Source organism: Eleutherodactylus coqui, chromosome 10, assembly GCF_035609145.1.
Source record: "Eleutherodactylus coqui strain aEleCoq1 chromosome 10, aEleCoq1.hap1, whole genome shotgun sequence".
In the NCBI taxonomy this organism is placed as follows: Eukaryota; Metazoa; Chordata; class Amphibia; order Anura; family Eleutherodactylidae; genus Eleutherodactylus; species Eleutherodactylus coqui.
The window spans coordinates 34,905,772-34,927,715 of NC_089846.1; positions in this window are offsets into that span (position 1 = coordinate 34,905,772).

The following is a 21,944-nucleotide window of genomic DNA, read 5'->3' on the forward strand; positions in this document are numbered from 1 at the left end:
TCTACGCGTCATCGCATAGCTCCGCCCCGTCTTGTGTGCCGATTCCAGTCAATCAGGAGGCTGGAATCGGCAATGGACCGCACAGAGCCCACGGTGCACCATGGGAGAAGACCCGCGGTGCATCGTGGGTGAAGATCCCGGTGGCCATCTTGGAGGAAAAGAAGGAAGAAGTTGCAGAGAGGGGATTCGGGTAAGTAAATTTTTTTTTTTATTTCAACACATCCCTTGGGTTTGTCCTGCGCTGAACGGGGGGCCTATGCAAAAAAAAAACCTGTTTCGGCGTGGGACAACCCCTTTAACAGGAGACTGCTGCCTCACCAGACACCTCAGGCAGGTCAACAACTGGCACCCATATGGAGGCTGGAATAAATACAATTCTGTCATGACGGATTGGCCGGCTAAAGACATTTCCCTGCTGAACCATGAGCCAATATACTACAGGAAGTTGTTCACAGATGGGTGTCCAGCAACAAAATAACAGGATGCATGTGCTGAGGATGCCATCAAATGGATGCCATAACACCACAATTTGAATTTTCTTTCATACATACATGGAAGTTTATTGCTCCACTTGTTAATGAATGGAGCAATATTACCAATCTATAATCACTTATTGGTGTGAATGGACCATTGGACTACACAGTATTACTTATCAGTGATCATTTATCATTTCGGAGAAGTCTAAAATTTAACTGGTCATACACAAAAGATTAACGCTGGCCAAACTTGATAATTTCAACATGTTTGGCTGACAATCTAAGGTGTGTGGAAGCTTCCTGACTTTTCATCAATGGCCGTTGTCAAGGCAAAAAAGAATCAGGCAGTTGGATTTCAGTATGCCCAATCCTTTTATTCTCAAGGAGATAAGCCACCACCAAAGGTCTCTAGAAGCGACTTACTCTCCTGTCTATTCAGAACATATGCACCTTGGCCAAGTCAAGTGTGAATGTGTATGATAGGGTCAGGAAAGATGCAGTAGCTGTCAGTCAAACGATCACTTAATCAACAGATACCTTGCCCAACTTCCCCCCATACACATGTATCTTGGCTCAGCCTAGGTGCATATGTTGTGAATCAAGAGAGAGGAGTAAGCTGCGGCTCTACAGGGCTTGCAGCAAACTATTTTCCCAAGGATAAAAGAATCAGGCAATCCAACTGCTTAAACCTAATCTCCCCTGACTTCTGCTACCAGGGGCGAACTGGGAGGCCATCATACATATTAGATGCTTGGAAGGTCTCATTGAAATCGATGGGTTTGACCAATCTACATCTAATGTGTATGACCACAAAAAAAACTAAATATAAAGCAACTTTTCACAATAATCTATTACTGTAAAATACAAGCGATGTATTCCTTAGTGACAAGACAATATATTATTACTATTGTAATGTTAGTTTGTCCTTTCTGCAAAAACACGGAACACTGTATAAAATACATCAACATGATAATGCTCTTTAGACTGGAAGGTCTGGAATGTAATTGACTTCACCTACCCATTATTCCTGAGACAGATTATCCTAGGATCTCATAAACACCCATTAGAGGTGAATGATAGTATTGATAGTTTGACACCTTTCTTGCTTTTTCTGTTTTGCTAGTGACATTTTCCTGTCCAGATATGCATAATAAGCAAATAAAGGACAAAATTTTAAGGTCAAACACAGCTGCAATGCAATAGGTGTCAAACTTAGTTTTACTTCGTCGGAACATTCTGTTGTTGAAGACGAGGATTATTTGACACAGACCTGTCAATCATTAAGTACAAATCAGTTTCTGTTTTCCTATTTTAAGCTGAATCGGGAGATAAATTTACCAGCTTCTATTCAAAATATTCCGGCAGCTGAAAATTCTGATTTATATATCTCTATCATACAAGGATTACAAAGTTGGATCAAATGTTAAATGTATAGCATTTTACTGGATCCCACCTTTCTTTCAACCAAAAATAGGGGTCTACATAAATAAAGAAAATAATTTTACCAAATATGTTTTAGTTATTATGTAATGTAAGGCTCTGCTCACACTAGCCACAAGGTATCCATTCTCCAATGGCTTCAAACAGACACTGACAGAACCCATTGACTTTAATGGGGTCTGTCAACATTTCGAAATTTTTGACAGCAACAACAGAGCTATAGACTGTGTATAACCGTTTACCGGAACTCACAAATGCAAAGGCAAACAGATCATAAGAAGTCTTCTATGTGAGAGGTTAATTTTCCTAATTTATACAATATTGTACAACAACTTCCCATGTTGTGTTGTGGGCTTCCATAGTTTTTAGGCATGTTAGTCAACTGTGCCCTGTCCAATATGGAGTAACGCAGTAAACGGCAGCAGACACCATGATTGGTGGGAAAATCTAACAGTGGTTAGCCTCAACCAGCCTGAGGACACAGGAGCATGGACACATCTGATTGGTCATGTGGAATTGTTGTAAAAATATATTTAGGAGTAGTGTTTTCACCAAGGAAGGGAGTTGTAATGGTGAGTGGTAATAGGAGTCAGAGAGTGAGTATAAGAACATCTGAAAAGCGTGTGACGCAGATAGCTAGTGATAGAGCCGTTGTCGGCCATATGCCCTTGCTATGTGTACCTAACCCTCCTTCCTGCATTTCACATGCTAATCACACTCCTAGTGTACTCAACATCAGATGAAATGAGATCTTTAAAATTTTTATATACAACAATAAAAGTTTCTAAAAGTTTACCAAAATGTTTAATACGATGATTTAATGTATAAAAACGTAAGTAACATAGTAACAAAGTTTGTAAGGCTGAATGAAGACAATGTCCATCTAGTCCAGCCTGTCTAGCTTCCTGTTTTGTTGATCCAGAGGAAGGCAAAAAACCCCAAGAGCAGAAGCCAATTAGCCCTTTTGGGGAAACAATTCCTTCCCGACTTCCTAATGGCAATCAGACTGTTCCCTGGATCAACCCCTAATAGTTCTTACCTGCCTGTATACCCGGATTAACAAATAATCCTAGATTTATAGCCTATAATATCCTTCCTCTTCAGAAAGACATCAAGTCCCCTTTCAAACTCCTCTAAGGATTTTGCCATCACTACGTCCTCAGGCAGAGAGTTCCACAGTCTAGGTTATTCTATGACAATAGATTCTATTTAGAGAGGTTGTCCAGCTCCATGAAATTTTTTAAATACAGCTTACAATCGTGTAAAATAACAAAAGGTGCAATACTGTACCCCACCACTGCAATTCTGGCATTGATGTTTCCTTGGTCCTCCCCACCAGTCTCTGTTCTTACTGCTTCAGTGATGATGTGTCAGTGTAAGGAGTGAGTGCTACTTCCAGTTTGGAATTTGACCTGGTATGGAGAGGATGCTATCACAGGTGCTGTGAAAGGACAGCTACTAAAGCACTTGTGCATAGGAAGGGGAAGTAAAGGGTTAAAGAAGGCTTTGCACCCCTTCTTGACATACCGATGATGCAATTAGCGCATCACTGCCCTGATCAGCCCCTCCATTGGGAACAGGGTAGGGATGGATCCCCACCCCCTCCAGCACATGACTGCTGATGGGACCAAAGAAATATCCTGAAAATTCTGTATCAATATAAAGAAAATAATGCACCACAAGGAAGAAATGCACAGATAGTACATGGAGGTTCTATGTGACAGGGAGAGGCCAAAAACCTGTGAGCAGAAGGAGTTGCAGAAGAAGAGTAACAACCTGCAGTGCAAGCAGAAGCAAGGTCAGTGAAAGCATAGAGGGGCTGTGCCTGGATGAAGTAAGCTACTGCAGTAGCTCAGAGGCACTGCTGAGAGTACGGTACTGCAGCAGACCCAGAGGGCAATAGTCTACAAAAGGATGCTAGACAGCAGTGAAAGGCTGTGCCGCTTGCTGTTGCTACACTGTTGAGATTCCTAGTCAAGCTACCAACTCAGGAACGACAAAAAACAGGTAAGAATTCGGAACTGCACCATGAATACAACAGATCAACACCTATCAGCGGACATCGATTATTTCTTCAGCACAGAGTTGTAAGTAAGGTCGGCCTCAACAGTGACTTTCTAGGGACTAAGCAAGCCTGCTAACAGAGTCACACGATAAACGCCATTCCTTTGGTCACTGTCTATGGTAAGGCTAATATATGTTGCGGAGGACTGCGACTGACTTTTACTAGAATACGAGAGCTGTTGAGCAACAGTTTTAGAGTTCTGCCGATCCACTGATTGCAAATTGTTTTCTTGCTATCTACTAATGGTGTGCCTTAAGACATTGTTAATGTTCTAATAGACTGTGTTGAGGTTAAGTTACCTTATGGCCAGTTGCTAACATGTTTATTATCGAATACGAAGTGTGAATTATTATTTCCCAGTATGCAAATAACAGCAGTTATCACTAGTCAGATTTACATAATGATACAGAAAAAGTGCACTTGTTTTCTAAACTGTGACCTAAACAGCATAACACTCTTCTTTCTCAGTTACTCGTTAACAATAAAAAGTTTACTGTTTTGTAACTCCATCATCAACATTATATTCTGTAACCTCTGTTGTATCCCACCACCCGCGACATCAGCAGAACATATGACTGCTACAACCAATCCCAGGCTGTAACAGTGATGTGTTGAAAACACTGAAGTTGTCGCTACACCATTGTAAGCTCTTTAAAAAAAATAAATGATGGGGTTGGGGAACTCCTCCATCCTTGCAGCCATGGGATACCCTTTCACTGCCAAATACAAATCTTCTTTTTTTTTTTTCTTTTAGCTTACTGTACGTCTTTTTTTTTTGTAGGTCTGTAGAACCAACTATGCCTCGTGAAGCTGGACTCACAAGGCAAAACCTGCTGAGCTGACATTTCTTCTAAAAAGCCAAGAAGATGGAAAGAAATATAAGCTACTGCTATGAAAACCCTTTAGCAGAGCTGACATTTTTGTCAAATTTCTCTCCACATCAAAGCAAATCAAAAGTAACTGATTCCAAAAATGTGCCTAAAGCCCAGCATTTCAGCTGCATTTTATAGTTAAGGAATAAGGAACGGGAGTTAGAAAAAAAAAATAAAGATTCATCTTTAAACTTAAGGCAGATGCACAGCCAGAGAAATCAATCACATTGTGATGTGAAAATATTTGTTCATTCCTGACACTCCTGGTGTAAATTATTAATAGCACCCTGCTGAATTAAGGACAATGCAATAAAACAAGTTAATGCATGTTATGATGATAGCAGCGAATGCTATGTGGGAGGACTGCAGTAATAAAGATGATAGAGATGACAGTCTGGATACCCCAGATCGTATGATAAGACGGAACTCTACAGATTTATCTTCTTGCCGAAGATAAATGAAAGCACCAAAGCTAGTAATTAATTTCCTCTCCACTGTGTATTAATAAAAGAAGCAATGCATGTCTTACAAATTAAGTCTTATCTTAAGCATATTGCCCAAGTTTTCATGTGACCCAAAAAGCACACTAAATATTCCTTTAGAAATTATTTTTATATTTGATTATACAAGATTCCCAAAAGCAAGCCTTCACAGCTAGTTAGATATATAACGATAATCTTAATTCAGATCTTTAGAATTCAGAGGGTACATGTACAAAGTTTGACATTACAGAGTGTCAATTAATTAAATGGGGTATGTCATGGTATACCCAAGGCTCAGGGAACCTGACGCAGGGGCAGACAACAGGGTTGACTTAGTCCCGACTCTAACATGGTCCTCCGTGCCCCAAAACACTTTGCTGCCACCAATGATAATTTCATTGCCAGGTAGGTCAGCCACCTAGGATGTGCTCATTGACTGGATACAGAGCCTTCTGGCTCTCCAACAGGAAAAATTACTACACTTATTGGGGGTCTAGGAATTGTTTGTAGAGCTACAAGGACAGACTAATAAAGGTTTAAGACATCTAGTATAAAAAAGAAAAGCCAACAGGCTTTTTCTTGCACCACACTGACCCCTTTGCGTGATCTTTTGTGAAGGAGTTTGGTGTCATTAGATTTGTTACATACTCACCACTGCTGTAAAATCATAAAGTTTGAGTTTGATACATTCAGTGACCTCTCAGCCCAGGTCAAAGTTCCTATATGTTAAGTCTAGCGGCACTGTTGTGCTTCAGCCAACAGCGTGCTAGGGAGATTCAATAGAGATGAGCGAGCCTACTCAGTAAGACAGTTACTCGAGCGAGCATCGCTCTTCTCGAGTAACTGCTTAGTGATCCGAGCAGGCTCGGGTGGGCTGCGGGGGGTGCGCGGAGCGGGAGACAGAGTGAGAGAGATCTCTCTCTCCCCCCTGCTTACCCTCTCGCTCACCCCCACAGCCCACCCGAGCCTGCTCGAATCACTAAGTTTTATTACTATTACTTTATCTTATAACATTAATTTATCTACTAATAGACACTAAACATCATATATGGAAGATTATTAGTTCAGCAGGTATGGGATTCCTTGTGTTCCTGAAATCGCACAATAATGGGAGTGAATGCATTGAATTCAGTATCATCATCTGATTCTGAATTCAATTCCAGTGTTCAAGCTCAGAGACGCAAGTCTGGTGGCTGAATTGGTGTGAATGGGGGGAACTTTACCCAATAGCATCTTTTGTGACCATTGGTAACTTTATTAGTGGGGGACAGAAGCCACAGTAATGTTAATGCCATATCCTGGTCAGTCACAAAAAAAGGAGGCTGGGGTCAAAAGCCCTTCTATTCAGCTGTGAATTAAAAGCCAATGAATATTAATGAGTCTGGCGTAGACAGGATGCACACATAATAACACCTAACGCACATCAAGATGGGGGAATCTCCCAATATCATACTTCACAATATGGTTTCTAAGGTTCTTTCCACAGGTTGTTTGTGGTGTTGCAGCTCAGCCATATTAATTTCAATGGAGCCAAGCTGCAATACCAGCATCACCCATGGACAAGAGAGGCACTGTTTCTGGATAAAAGCAGCCATGTTTTTCAATCCTAGACAACCCCTTTTAACAGCTCAAACAAGAGAAATGAGAGCCCTACTTTCAAGAGTTTACAATATTGAAGGAAGTGACATAAGAGGTAATGTTGCTTGATTTGTACTACAGTCCAGATATGAAATGCATTATTGTACATGGAGTGTGAGAAATATTGTTGAATGAAGGGATCTGTACTGAGCAATAATGAAAAAGGGGCATTAAAAGAAAAAGTTAAAGTTGAGAATGTGATAGGCCAACATGCCATGAAAGCCGAGATAAGAAATAAGGAGGCAGAAAAGCAGAGTGTAGCCTGCTTTGCTTTTTTGCCTCCTTATTTGTTATCCAGGCTTTCAGAGCATGTTGGACTTTTGCACCTGAGGGCGAGGGTCGCTACTTTGTGGTATGTGATATGAAGAAACTTCTAAAAAGCCAATTGAAAAGAAACAAGGTGTCAGCTAGGTTTGTTAGAACTGCATGGACAAGCACATTGCACATTCTATTCCCAACCGTGAAAACGGACAAGAATAGGACATGCAGTAATTTTTTCTCTTGAAGATCATTGGTGCATGTGAAAGAAAATCACTCATATATATAGCTTCATAGGCTATAATGGTGAAGTATGCTTTCTGTGGAGTACACAGATAGTTCACTGATAGAGATGAGCGAGTACGCTCGGATAAAGCAGTTACTCGAGCGAGCATTGCTCTTCTCGAGTAACTGCTTACTAGTCAGAGCAGGCTCAAGGTGGCGGCGAGGGGTAGCGGGGGAGAGAGAGACATCTCTCTCACTCTCCTCCCTGCTACCCCCTGCCACTCCCCCCCTCCCAAGCCTGCTCGGACCAGTAAGCAGTTACTCGAGAAGAGCGAAGCTCTCTCGAGTAACTGATTTATCCGAGCGTGCTCGCTCATCTCTATTCACTGACCAAAATTGTGGCTTGTGAATTAACCCTAAAGGCATTTTCCAATAACTGTATGTGCAACTCTGCATGTTTCAGCTAAACATATTTGCGCATGTTTCGCGCATAGTATTGGACTTTTTTCGCACGCAGGACCTGTTTGAATGCATGCACAAAACACCCCTGCCCTGATTTAAAAAGTTATTTAGCCTAATGAGGTCCAGAATGAGTTTCATTTCAGTGCAATTTTGCACACTGTTTCATGCATCCCTTTGCGTTTTGCGCACATATTTGCAAGCCTCCCATGAACTTTTGCAGTGGCCTGAAAAAGGGCACTACATAGCGCTGTTTAGCTGTGGGGACCGGTGATATAATAACCGTGCCTAGGGGTTTAATCTGAGTCATTTTACACAATGGAGGCAGGTAACTTAGCAACCAGTTAGGTGATTTTTATTAAGCTGCCTAGAGACTCAGATGATGCAGGTAGCCTAGCAACCAAATAGGTTTTGATTGGCTGCAAACACACTAGTCAGGTGACAGAGGCGATAAATAGACAGACACAACGAAAGCAGCTGAGAGAAGCCAGGCAGAAGAAGAAGAAGGAAAGAGAGAGCAGGAGAAGAAAAGAGAGAAAGGAGAGTCAACTGTGACAGTGAGTAGAGGAAAGATAAGAGAGAGAGCTGAGATGAAGAGAAGGAGATAAAGAGATGTAAACATGAAGAGGAATGGAGAAAAGAAATTCAGAGTAAGCTCCCTGGATATAAATGTGTTAGACACAAGTATCTTCACTGTTGCGGATTGTATATCATTTGTTATTCACTGTGTTTGTCGAAGAGAATTACCTCATCTCCCTGTTTAATTTAATAATAACATCGTGTTTACAACAAGTTTAGCAAAATATCTGGCTTAGAGATGAGCGAGCGTACTCGCTAAGGGCAAATACTTGAGCGAGTATTGCCTTTTGTGAGTATTGCCTTTTGCGAGTACCTGCCCACTCATCTCAAAAGATTCGGGTGCCGGCAGGGGGAGGGGAGCGGCAGGGGAGAGGGGGGTGGAATGGGAGGGAGATCTTCCCACCCTACCCCCGCTCTCCCCTGCTCACTCCCGCAACTCATCGCTCACCCCTGCCGGCACCTGAATCTTTTGAGACAAGCGGGCAGGTACTTGCAAAAGGCAATACTCGATCGAGTATTTTCCCTTAGCGAGTACGCTCGCTCATCTCTAATCTGTGTTATTCAGCACCTCACTACTCACTACTACAAATCATGCCCAAGGGCACTGGCGTCTGAACTTAAAAAAAAAAAAAGAAAACAAATCATAATTACCCACTAATAAGCCCACCATATTTTTATGGGACCCTTGGTGTGCAAAGACACAGGAAAATATTTTTTTGTGCGGACATGAAATGTGTGTACAAGAAACATTAAGGAGATGGAACCCATTGACATCAATGGGTCCTATTCTCTGGGTTTTGCATGAGCACATTTTGCATGAGCAAATATGGTCGTCTGAAGGAGCCCTAAGACAGCAGGTGTACTTCCTCGGGGTTATAACAGTATCACACAATGAAACTGAAAAATCAAGCTAAATAGGGAACCAGATGGAGGGAAATAAAAGTTCTGATTTTGAAAGATTCACTTTCAGATAGAGAGAGGAGATGATGTTAGAGACAGCAGACAGACAATCAGGCGTAGAAATAGTCATCCACACAAACATAAGAATGGTATTTCACATTTATAGGAAACTCCATTCCCGGTTTCAGTTCTTTGGCAATTATGCTTATTTGTTTAATGGACTGTCAAATCGGTTAAAAATGCATTCCAATAAAGCTAATTAAAATAAGTTGTCAACTCTATCAAACCCATTTGAAAAACAGAAGTCTTGAATCATAGAACACTATTTCCCTTTCCTATCAGAACAGCTTGAATTGTTCGTGACATGGATGCAGTAAAATTTCTAAGATAATTCTCGACCATATTGACATGATAGCATTACACAGCTGCAGTCGAAAATGTAGATTTTTGCCATATAGTCAGCAATGGGGGTCTTTGCAGACCCCCCATGTAGTTAGGAAATGGTGCCACCTGAGACAATGTTCTTTACTCATGGATGGTGATCCCCAAGTCAGCAACAATATTTGCATAAACTGTATTATTTAAAGCAGTTTTGCACCAAAAACATTTATTGCCTATCCCTAGTGAATAGAGGGGTGATGCATCTGAAACAGGTCGTGGGTAATGCGCCTGAGTTGCAGATATGTGAGGGCGCAGCCGATGACAGATGGAGAATTCAACCATAAGCGTTAAGTCAAGATCAAAGCATCTCTTTAAGATGCCGTCTCAGTCCCTTATGGGGAGGCGCTCCCCCTAGTCCATCTCTGTCAATGTCCCTATAGTGTGTACACTATAATCAATGGAGACCGGTGTCTTACACATCTTACAGCATTGTCCTTTCTCCTGGGTTATGACACTGCCACCTGCTTCTGGGACTGAGTCCTGTGCAGAAATGGAAATTCTCTCTCCTTCCATGTGGCATATCATCTTTGGCTCCTGGCTCATCTGAGCCTGCTGGTTCTGTCTGGGCCTCCAATAACTTGGTTACTAGTGGTCTCCCTCCTGGCAGCTCCCCAGTAGTCTTCTATATATGATGTTGGATGTCTATTAGTAGATAAATTTATGTTTTTCTACTGGAGCGCTGCCTGGGATATTATGGCTGAAATACAGAATTGTATTTTAACCCTTTAAGGACCAGGCTGTTTTGTACCTTAGGGCCTCGTTCAGATGAGCGTGGGTTACACGCTGCTGACATGCAGGAATTCTGCAGTGAATGAGCTGCTCCGTGCTCCGCAGAGCAACCCGTTCACATGTCTGTGCTGCGAGCAGAGTGCTGCTGCGCTCCCATCGGAGCCTATGGTAAGCACCATGGACAGCGCCGCAGTATGGAGCTGACAGACGAGTCGGCACTCACTGTCCTATCTTTTTTGCCAGAGCAGATTCTGCGCTAGTAAAAAAACTCAGTGTGAGCATTTCCTAAGCAACCTATTGGTTGCTATAGAAACATAGTTTACACATTGCTGTAGCAGCGTGTAAACCAAGCTCGTCTGAACGAGGCCTTAAGGATCGGACCCTTTTTAGGGATTTTACCCATGTAGTGGTTTAACTGCCATAATTTTTTTCCTTCAGCTACCAAAATTATTTTTGCCGTATTTTTTTTCCGTGACATACAGGGCTATTTTTTAAATATCTTTTTCACTGACTTTTTTTTCAGTTTTTTTGGTTTTATTAGGGGTAAAAAGCTAAAAAAAATTATTTTTTTTAACATTTATAGTTTTTTTAAAATTAGTATATTTACGCTAAAATAAAGTATGGGGATGGGTTCCTCATTTTGTTTCAGGCGTGACAGAATTGTGGCTAGGAGAGCCTTTAAGATTTTGTGGGTACAAACACCAAATTGTCATATTCTAAAGAACTGAAATACGGCCTCCGGCACTTTAACAGGCTGCTAATGCTGTGCTGCTGCGTCTCTACTTTGTGGCGCAGATTCCTAGCTTTTTATATGTTGCATACTGTCTCTAACAGGTTTGAGACTTTTTGAAATGGGTAAGACTTAGCACTCCATACACAAATGCCCTATACATGGAGGCTGTCTTTAGAGTAATAACAACCGCATCACCACTGATGTCACTAAGGGGTCAGAGCCTTTTTAGCTGCACTCACTAGAGCCTGTAAAACTCCCTACTCCCTGTCGCTGTACTGGTGGGAAGGGAGGCTTCCACCCAGCGCCTGAAGCGCCTCTCCTCTGGTGCTTCCCAGTACATGACTCCATTACCTGCTCTACACTCCCCTACCCTAACTTATGTTCGGACAGAGCTTAGCGTGGCCATCTGGGTCCCTTGTCAGAGCAACTGAACTGCTTCAATAAGAGGAGTAGCAGAGCGCTGCTCCTCCCTCTTACACATATAAATGACCACCACTCCATTCACTGGGAAATCCTATTGATGACCTATCATCAGAACAGGTCATCAATAGTTGATCGGCCGGGGTCCGATCAGCTGAGCAGGCGCATGCTGTCAGCGCCACAAACACACAGAGATCGAAGCCGGCTTCCCCTCCAACCTCCGTGTATTTGGAGTAGAAGTCTCCATGCCAACCTCCCATGTAGTGGCCGGCGCTTATAACTGAAGGCATGGCTCTCATTGAAATCAATAGGAGCTGTGCCTGCAGTTACAAGCGCCGGCCACTACGCAGAGGTTGGTGCAGAGTAGAGATGAGCGAGCACCAAAATGCTTGGGTGCTCGTTACTCGGGACGAAATTATCGCGATGCTCGAGGGTTCGTTTCGAGTAACGAACCCCATTGAAGTCAATGGGCGACCCGAGCATTTTTGTATATCGCCAATGCTCGCTAAGGTTTTCATTTGTGAAAATCTGGGCAATTCAAGAAAGTGATGGGAACGACACAGCAACGGATAGGGCAGGCGAGGGGCTACATGTTGGGCTGCATCTCAAGTTCCCAGGTCCCACTATTAAGCCACAATAGCGGCAAGAGTGGCCCCCCCCCAACAACTTTTACTTCTGAAAAGCCCTCATTAGCAATGCATACCTTAGCTAAGCAGCACACTACCTCCAACAAAGCACAATCACTGCCTGCATGACACTCTGCTGCCACTTCTCCTGGGTTACATGCTGCCCCCCCCCCCCCCCCCCCCGCATGACGCAGTGTCCACAGCGCACACCAAAGTGTCCCTGTGCAGCCTTCAGCTGCACTCATGCCACACCACCCTCATATCTATTTATAAGTGCGTCTGCAATGAGGAGGAACCGCAGGCACACACTGCAGAGGGTTGGCACGGCTAGGCAGCGACCCTCTTTAAAAGGGGCGTGGCGATAGCCCACAATGCTGTACAGAAGCAATGAGAAATATAATCCTGTGCCACCGCCATCAGGAGCTGCACACGTGGGCATAGCAATGGGGAACCTATGTGCCACACACTATTCATTCTGTCAAGGTGTCTGCATGCCCCAGTCAGACCGTGTTTTTTTATAAATAGTCACAGGCAGGTACAACTCTGCAATGGGAATTCCGTGTGCACCCACAGCATGGGTGGCTCCCTGGAACCCACCGGCTGTACATAAATGTATCCCATTGCAGTGCCCATCACAGCTGAGGTAACGACCGATTAAATGCAGGTGGGCTTCGGCCCACACTGCATGCCCCAGTCAGACTGGGGTTCTTTAGAAGTGGACACATGCAGTTACAACTCCCTGTGGACCCACAGCATGGGTGGGTGCCAGGAAGCCACTGGCGGTACATAAATATATCCCATTGCATTGCCCATCACAGCTGAGGTAATGTCATGTTTAATGCAGGTGGGCTTCAGCCCACACTGCATGCCCCAGTCAGACTGGGGTTCTTTAGAAGTAGACACATGCAGTTACAACTCCCTGTGGACCCACAGCATGGGTGGCTCCCTGGAACCCACCGGCGGTGCATAAATATATCCCATTGCAGTGCCCAGCACAGCTGATGTAACGTCAGCTTTAATGCAGGTGGGCAAAAAATTAATTGGATTACACTGTAGGCGAGGGCCCCAAAAAATTGGTGTACCAACAGTACTAATGTACCTCAGAAAAATTGCCCATGCCCAACCAAGAGGGCAGGTGAAACCCATTAATCGCTTTGGTTAATGTGGCTTAATTTGTAACTAGGCCTGGAGGCAGCCCAGTTAAAATAAAAATTGGTTCAGGTGAAAGTTTCAGCGCTTTAATGAGCATTGAAACGTATAAAAATTGTTTACAAAAATTATATGACTGAGCCTTGTGGGCCTAAGAAAATTTGCCCGTTCGGCGTGATTACGACAGGTTTCAGGAGGAGGAGCAGGAGGAGGAGGATGAATATTATACACAGATTGATGAAGCTAAAAGGTCCCCGTTTTTGATGGTGATAGAGAACGATGCTTCCATCCGCGGGTGCAGCATACATATTGTTTAGGTACCGCTGCTGTCCGCTGGTGGAGAAGAGAAGTCTGGGGAAATCCAGGCTTTGTTCATCTTCATGAGTGTAAGCCTGTCGGCACTGTCAGTTGACAGGCGGGTACGCTTACCCGTGATGATTCCCCCAGCCGCACTAAACACCCTCTCTGACAAGACGCTAGCCGCAGGACAAGCAAGCACCTCCAGGGCATACAACGCGAGTTCAGGCCACGTGTCCAGCTTCGACACCCAGTAGTTGTAGGGGGCAGAGGCGTCACGGAGGACGGTCGTGCGATCGGCTACGTACTCCCTCACCATCCTTTTACAGTGCTCCCGCCGACTCAGCCTTGACTGGGGAGCGGTGACACAGTCTTGCTGAGGAGCCAGAAAGCTGTCAAAGGCCTTAGAGAGTGTTCCCCTGCCTGCGCTGTACATGCTGCCTGATCTCCGCGCCTCCCCTGCTACCTGGCCCTCGGAACTGCGCCTTCGGCCACTAGCGCTGTCGGATGGGAATTTTACCATCAGCTTGTCTGCCAGGGTCCTGTGGTATAGCATCACTCTCGAACCCCTTTCCTCTTCGGGTATGAGAGTGGAAAGGTTCTCCTTATACCGTGGGTCGAGCAGTGTGTACACCCAGTAATCCGTAGTGGCCAGAATGCGTGTAACGCGAGAGTCTCGAGAAAGGCATCCTAACATGAAGTCAGCCATGTGTGCCAGGGTACCTGTACGCAACACATGGCTGTCCGCACTAGGAAGATCACTTTCAGGATCCTCCTCCTCCTCCTCTGGCCATACACGCTGAAAGGATGACAGGCAAGTAGCATGGGTACCCTCAGCATTGGGCCAAGCTGTCTCTTCCCCCTCCTCCTCATCCTCCTCATGCTCCTCCTCCTCAACGCGCTGAGATATAGACAGGAGGGTGCTCTGACTATCCAGCGACATACTGTCTTCCCCCACCTCTGTTTCCGAGCGCAAAGCGTCTGCCTTTATGCTTTGCAGGGAACTTCTCAAGAGGCATAGCAGAGGAATGGTGATGCTAATGATTGCAGCATCCCCGCTCACCATCTGGGTAGACTCCTCAAAGTTTCCAAGGACCTGGCAGATGTCTGCCAACCAGGCCCACTCTTCTGTAAAGAATTGAGGAGGCTGACTCCCACTGCGCCGCCCATGTTGGAGTTGGTATTCCACTATAGCTCTACGCTGCTCATAGAGCCTGGCCAACATGTGGAGCGTAGAGTTCCACCGTGTGGGCACGTCGCACAGCAGTCGGTGCACTGGCAGATGAAATCGATGTTGCAGGGTGCGCAGGGTGGCAGCATCCGTGTGGGACTTGCGGAAACGTGCGCAGAGCCGGCGCACCTTTCCGAGCAGGTCTGACAAGCGTGGGTAGCTTTTCAGAAAGCGCTGAACCACCAAATTAAAGACGTGGGCCAGGCATGGCACGTGCGTGAGGCTGCCGAGCTGCAGAGCCGCCACCAGGTTACGGCCGTTGTCACACACGACCATGCCCGGTTGGAGGCTCAGCGGCGCAAGCCAGCGGTCGGTCTGCTCTGTCAGACCCTGCAGCAGTTCGTGGGCCGTGTGCCTCTTCTCTCCTAAGCTGAGTAGTTTCAGCACGGCCTGCTGACGCTTGCCCACCGCTGTGCTGCCACGCCGCGCAACACCGACTGCTGGCGACGTGCTGCTGCTGACACATCTTGATTGCGAGACAGAGGTTGCGTAGGAGGAGGAGGGTGGTTTAGTGGAGGAAGCATACACCGCCGCAGATACCACCACTGAGCTGGGGCCCGCAATTCTGGGGGTGGGTAGGACGTGAGCGGTCCCAGGCTCTGACTCTGTCCCAGCCTCCACTAAATTCACCCAATGTGCCGTCAGGGAGATATAGTGGCCCTGCCCGCCTGTGCTTGTCCACGTGTCTGTTGTTAAGTGGACCTTGGCAGTAACCGCGTTGGTGAGGGCGCGTACAATGTTACGGGAGACGTGGTCGTGCAGGGCTGGGACGGCACATCGGGAAAAGTAGTGGCGACTGGGAACTGAGTAGCGCAGGGCCGCCGCCGCCATCATACCTTTGAAAGCCTCCGTTTCCACAACCCTATACGGCAGCATCTCCAGGCTGATAAATTTGGCTATGTGGACGTTTAACGCTTGAGCGTGCGGGTGCGTGGTGGCGTACTTGCGCTTGCGCTCCAACACTTGCGCTAGCAACGGCTGGACGGTGCGCTGAGAGACATTGGTGGATGGGGCCGAGCACAGCGGAGGTGAGGGTGTGGGTGCAGGCCAGGAGACGGTAGTGCCTGTGTCCTGAGAGGGGGGTTGGATCTCAGTGGCAGGTTGGGGCACAGGGGGAGAGGCAGCGGTGCAAACCGGGCGCGGTGTGGGGTGTGGGGTGCTTGGCCATCATATGTCTGCGCATGCTGGTGGTGGTGAGGCTGGTGGTGGTGGCTCCCCGGCTGATCTTGGCGCGACAAAGGTTGCACACCACTGTTCGTCGGTCGTCTGCACTCTCAGTGAAAAACTGCCAGACCTTTGAGCACCTCGGCCTCTGCAGGGTGGCATGGCGCGAGGGGGCGCTTTGGGAAACAGTTGGTGGATTATTCGGTCTGGTCCTGCCTCTACTCCTGGCCACCGCACTGCCTCTTCCAACCTGCCCTGCTGCTGCACTTGCCTCCCCCTCTGAAGACCTGTCCTCAGTAGGCGTAGCAAACCAGGTGGGGTCAGTCACCTCATCGTCCTGCTGCTCTTCCTCCGAATCCTCTGTGCGCTCCTCCCTCGGACTTACTCTAATTACTACTACCTGAATGATAGACAACTGTGTCTCATCGTCATCGTCCTCCTCACCCACTGAAAGCTCTTGAGACAGTTGCCGGAAGTCCCCAGCCTCATCCCCCGGACCCCGGGAACTTTCCAAAGGTTGGGCATCGGTCACGACAAACTCCTCCAGTGGGAGAGGAACCATTGCTGGCCATTCTGGGCAGGGGCCCGGGAACAGTTCCTGGGAGTCTGCCTGCTCCTCAGAATGTGTCATTGTAATGGAGTGAGGAGGCTGGGAGGAAGGAGGAGCAGCAGCCAGAGGATTCAGAGTTGCAGCAGTGGACGGCGCAGAACTCTGGGTGGTCGATAGATTGCTGGATGCACTTTCTGCCATCCACGACAGGACCTGCTCACACTGCTCATTTTCTAATAAAAGTCTACTGCGTGGACCCATTAATTGTGAGATGAATGTGGGGACGCCAGAAACGTGCCTCTCTCCTAATCCCGCAGCAGTCGGCTGCGATACACCTGGTACAGGAGCTCGGCCTGTGCCCACACCCTGACTTGGGCCTCCGCGTCCTCGGCCGCGCCCACGTCCTCTAGGCCTACCCCTACCCCTCAGCATGGTGTATTACCAGTAGTGCAGAAACAGAACGCTGTAATTAAATGTGCCGCTTACTGGCCTGTGGTTGGAGGCTGACTTCGCTTATGGAACGCACAGCAGAGGCAGGAAAGAATTTTGCGCAAGCCTGCTGTAACACTTAGCTGGCTGCGTATGAATTAGGACAACTACCCCCAGCAGAGACCCAGTACACTTGTGGACAGGAATACAGCAGTGATGTAAGAGGCAACACAGAGGCAGAAAAGAATTTTGCACAAGCCTGCTGTAACACTTAGCTGGCTGCGTATGAATTAGGACAATTACCCCCAGCAGAGACCCAGTACACTTGTGGACAGGAATACAGCGGTGATGTAAGAGGCAACACAGAGGCAGAAAAGAATTTTGCGCAAGCCTGCTGTAACACTTAGCTGGCTGCGTATGAATTAGGACAACTACCCCCAGCACAGACCCAGTACACTGAGGATGGTCACAGGAAGCCCAAATAGATTTTTTTTCCCAAATGTTTTTGGAAAGGCCCACTGCCCATATACACTAAATATGTCTTCTGTCCCTGCCTCACCACTACTGGCCCTGGACAATGTAAAATTACTGCAGGACGCAATGCTCTGCACGGCCGATATACAAAAAAAAAAAAAGTGCAACACTGCAAAAAGCAGCCTCCACACTACTTCACGGTTAGATGTGGCCCTAAGAAGGACCGTTGGGGTTCTTGAAGCCTAAAATAACTCCTAACACTCTCCCTATAGCAACTTCAGCAAGACAGCACTTTCCCTGAACTATGTCAGAATGCATCTGTGGCGAGCCGTGGGAGGGGCCGATTTATATATTCGGGTGACACCTGATCTCGCCAGCCACTCACTGCAGGGGGGTGGTATAGGGCTTGAACGTCGCAGGGGGGAGTTGTAATGCCTTCCCAGTCTTTCTATTGGCCAGAAAAGCGCGCTAACGTCTCAGAGATGAAAGTGAAAGTAACTCGAACATCGCGTGGTACTCACCTCTAGTAACGAGCATCTCGAACACGCTAATACTCGAACGAGTATCAAGCTCGGACGAGTACGTTCGCTCATCTCTATTGCAGAGGCTTCCACTGCTTCCTCTTTGACCTCTGTGTATTTGCGGTGCTGACAGCATGCGCCCACTCAGCTGATAGGTCGGGGTCCCGAGTGATGGACCCCAGCTGATCAACTATTGATGACTTATCCTGATGATGGGTCATCAATAGTATTTCACTGGAAAACCCCTTTAAGTGCAAATTAATCATAGCATGTTTGTGCCCTCCCATGTGATCATGTGTATATGTTGTTATATAAATGCGTCTTTAGATTTGTTCTATTATGCCTGAGGAAGATCCCAGAGTAGGTTCGAAGGCTCGCTATAATATCATCTATTTTTGTTAGTCATTAAAAGGTATCATATCTACAAGATTACTTGGTTTCTCTTACTGAGAAGAATCACACTTTGCATTGTGTTTGAAACAGTCATGAAACTGAATTGTACGCTTAGAGACACTGACAGGGTAAGTCAAGTTGAAAGGGAGAATAATCCCAAATCTATCATACAGAGATTATGTACAGCAGAGGTATAACTTGAAGCTTCTGGGCCCCAATGCAAAATCTATAACAGGGCCCCCAACTATAATGCTTTCTTCATAGTACCGGGCTCCCTATATGGAGAAGAGAGCCCTTATGGGCCCCCTAAGGCTCCTGGGCCCGAGTGCAACCGCATCCCCTGCATCCTCTATAGTTACACCCCTCATGTACACGTAGTATGAAAAGAGAAAAAACAGCTCAGTTGATCCTCTTCTCTTTCGGGCCTTGCATGAAAGATTGGGAGTACATGATAAACCAAGCTGGTTGCCCCCTAATGTCTAATGTACAGATATGTCTAAACGTAACTTTTTGAACATTTTGCGAATGCTTTCAATTTCACTTAATACAATTTCAATACAATATCGCGATATGCAAGCGCAACCCTCGGCAGGCTGCAGATCACAACCACAGAGGGAACATGGAGTAGTAATATATCATAGACATATCCCAACGATGTATCTGTAAATCATGTTCTTTTTTTTCAAAGCTGATCACCATGTGATGCGCATCTGGAAATATATTGAGCCAAGAGGAAAGGAAACATCTGTATGCCCTCGCCTCTAAAACCAAAGGCAGCAATTATGACACTAATGTTTTATTAGGTAATTTCTACAGATTTAGCAAAGTTGAACTTGACTGAGATAACATTTTGTGACAAGTTATCTTATTGTAAGCCACTGAAAAGCTATTATCTTATAATAAAGAGGTTGTCCAGTTGTAAATTTTTGATGACCTACATGCATCTAAACCACCAATGGTAGATTAGCAGGGGTCTGTCCCCTGGGACCTTCACTAATAGTCACTAATGTTCGCCAGGCTGGAGTGCTGGTGCACTAATCTGAAGGTAGCAGACAGCTCTGTTACATCTGCAATGGCCAGGCTTGGCATTACAGGCGAAATTTCCATTCACTTCAATGGGAACTTTCCCTACAATATCAAGCTTGGCCACTGCAGAGATAACAGAGCTGTCTGCTGCCTGCAGAAATTAGCTCAGTACACAAGTACACTGGCCCAATAAACAGCTGATCTGTGGGGTGCTTGGTGACAGTCCTTGCCTGTCTACTACTGATGTTTTTCCATTGTTTTCAATGGGAAACCTCGCATCGCACTCGTGTGCACCTCGAACGCCATGCGATGCTGTTCCCATTGAAAACAATGGGCAATGCGAGGTATTCCGAGAGAATGCCCAAAGATAGGCCATGCCAAGAAAATGCTGTGGATCGCAGTGCGCAAATTTTGCAAGATTTTCTCTGACATGTGAAAATAGCCTGAATGTCAAGTTAAACTTTGTTAAATCTGTACTTTTGCAATTTCCTAACTAAGGCCTGTATCTTAATGATGTATTTGTGCAGCTCAAATTTTGCGCACGCAATATGCAGAGAATAGAACCCATTTTTATATGTTCATTCATATGTCCTTTTTTCGCGTGCGCATTTCATGCAAAAAAAGATGCAAAATGCTCAACTTTTGCGCATCAATGGTCCCCACAGAAGTTTATGGTGGGTACCGAAATGTGTGTGTAATGCGCTCAATACTCTATGCAATTCCACTTGAAAAAGAGCACATCCAGAACTCATTAGGCAAAATAGCCATTTAAATTGGGGTGTTGTTGTGTCCCGTGCGTAAAAAAACAGGCTTTGCGCGCGGTACAAAAACAGTAAAGTACACAGAGACAAGCGCAAAAAACATAATTCATAGTGAAAATACGTTGCACTGAGGCATGTGCAATTGCACATACACCCGGGTGAAGGCGCCCTAAGGCCTGTGTCACATGGTTGTATTTGCGCCGAATTTTAAGTGAATATACCCCATTGCATTCGATGGGTTTGTTGACATAAACGTATTTTATTCGGACATTTCTTTCACATATAAAACACGCTGCATATTATATTTTCCATATCCTATATTTGCACACGACACATGAAAATAGCACATAGTGAACTAATTACCTTAATTGCCCATTGCAACCATGCTTGAGTTTTTTGCATGTGCAAAAAATACAGTTAAACACTCACAGGTGTGCGCAAAAACACAACGCCCATCGCGCATATACACTTAAGCCCATGTGACATCAGCCTTAATTAAAAAGTAACACCCCAAAAACTGATGTGCCTTGTTAGGCCTAATGACGGGCTTGAGGGTGCAATACATGATGCAAAGAATCGAGGGTCAGGAACGCTATCTTTTCTGCTTATGGAGAGCACCTAGAAGGTGAGTGAGGAGACTTATAAGGCCATTCATGCTCCTCTGGGTAATATGCAAAGAACGGAGATGGAACAATACTTTTGCAGCCCCATCTATAGGAAGGCAGCATTCCTCTGAGTCAATGCTAGACTTTTAATACAAGCCTTGTAACAATGACTGGGGATTTAATGCTTGTATAAAGAGTCTAACATTGACTTGCAGGAACGCTGCCTTCCAATAGGTGGCACTGCAGAGGTATTATTCCATCAGAGAATCAAAGAGCACCAAAGATAGAAGTCCTACACTAACCCTTCATTCCTGCACTTGCCATAACAAAGTGTATTCGTTTTTCCTGGAGGGTTCCTTTAAAGTAACTACTTTGATACCTCTGTTGTAACCATGCACTAAAAATTGCAACCTATAATAGTTAATATCAAAGAAAACTGAAATATTACCTGAGGACTGAAAACAGCACTTTTGGTACTGGCGGACAGCTGCCTAGGAGTCTCAAACAGCTGGACAATGTCTCAGTCACTGTTATGGGTTAATTGGCCTATTCTGCAGCGTGTCAGACATTCCAGCCAGGATTTAGTGGAAATGAACAAAACACTACAACCTGTATTTCCATGTTATGTCTAGCAAGCATCATAGTACATTTCCGCACATTATTCAAGCTTGACGATGACAGCTAGTCTACATACATTTTTTCTACATATGGTCTAAGTACTGAGACCGTACACAGTCATGTTTCTAATAAAGGTTACATAATACATCATTTTGCCTAGTACATCATAAATGTACATAGTAATGTGTAGCAGTATTGATACTGCATCCTATATGCATTCTATCAGCTTAAAGGTTTTCTATTTAGATATTCAACCCATCCTAGTGCAAATTTACCAAAAATTGTTGGAGGATTCAGAAGCCAATTAAGTTCCTTAGAGGGTATTCATGATTCCTTGGATTTCTTTTGAAGATCTATCTTAAGGGCTCGTTCACATGGGCGTA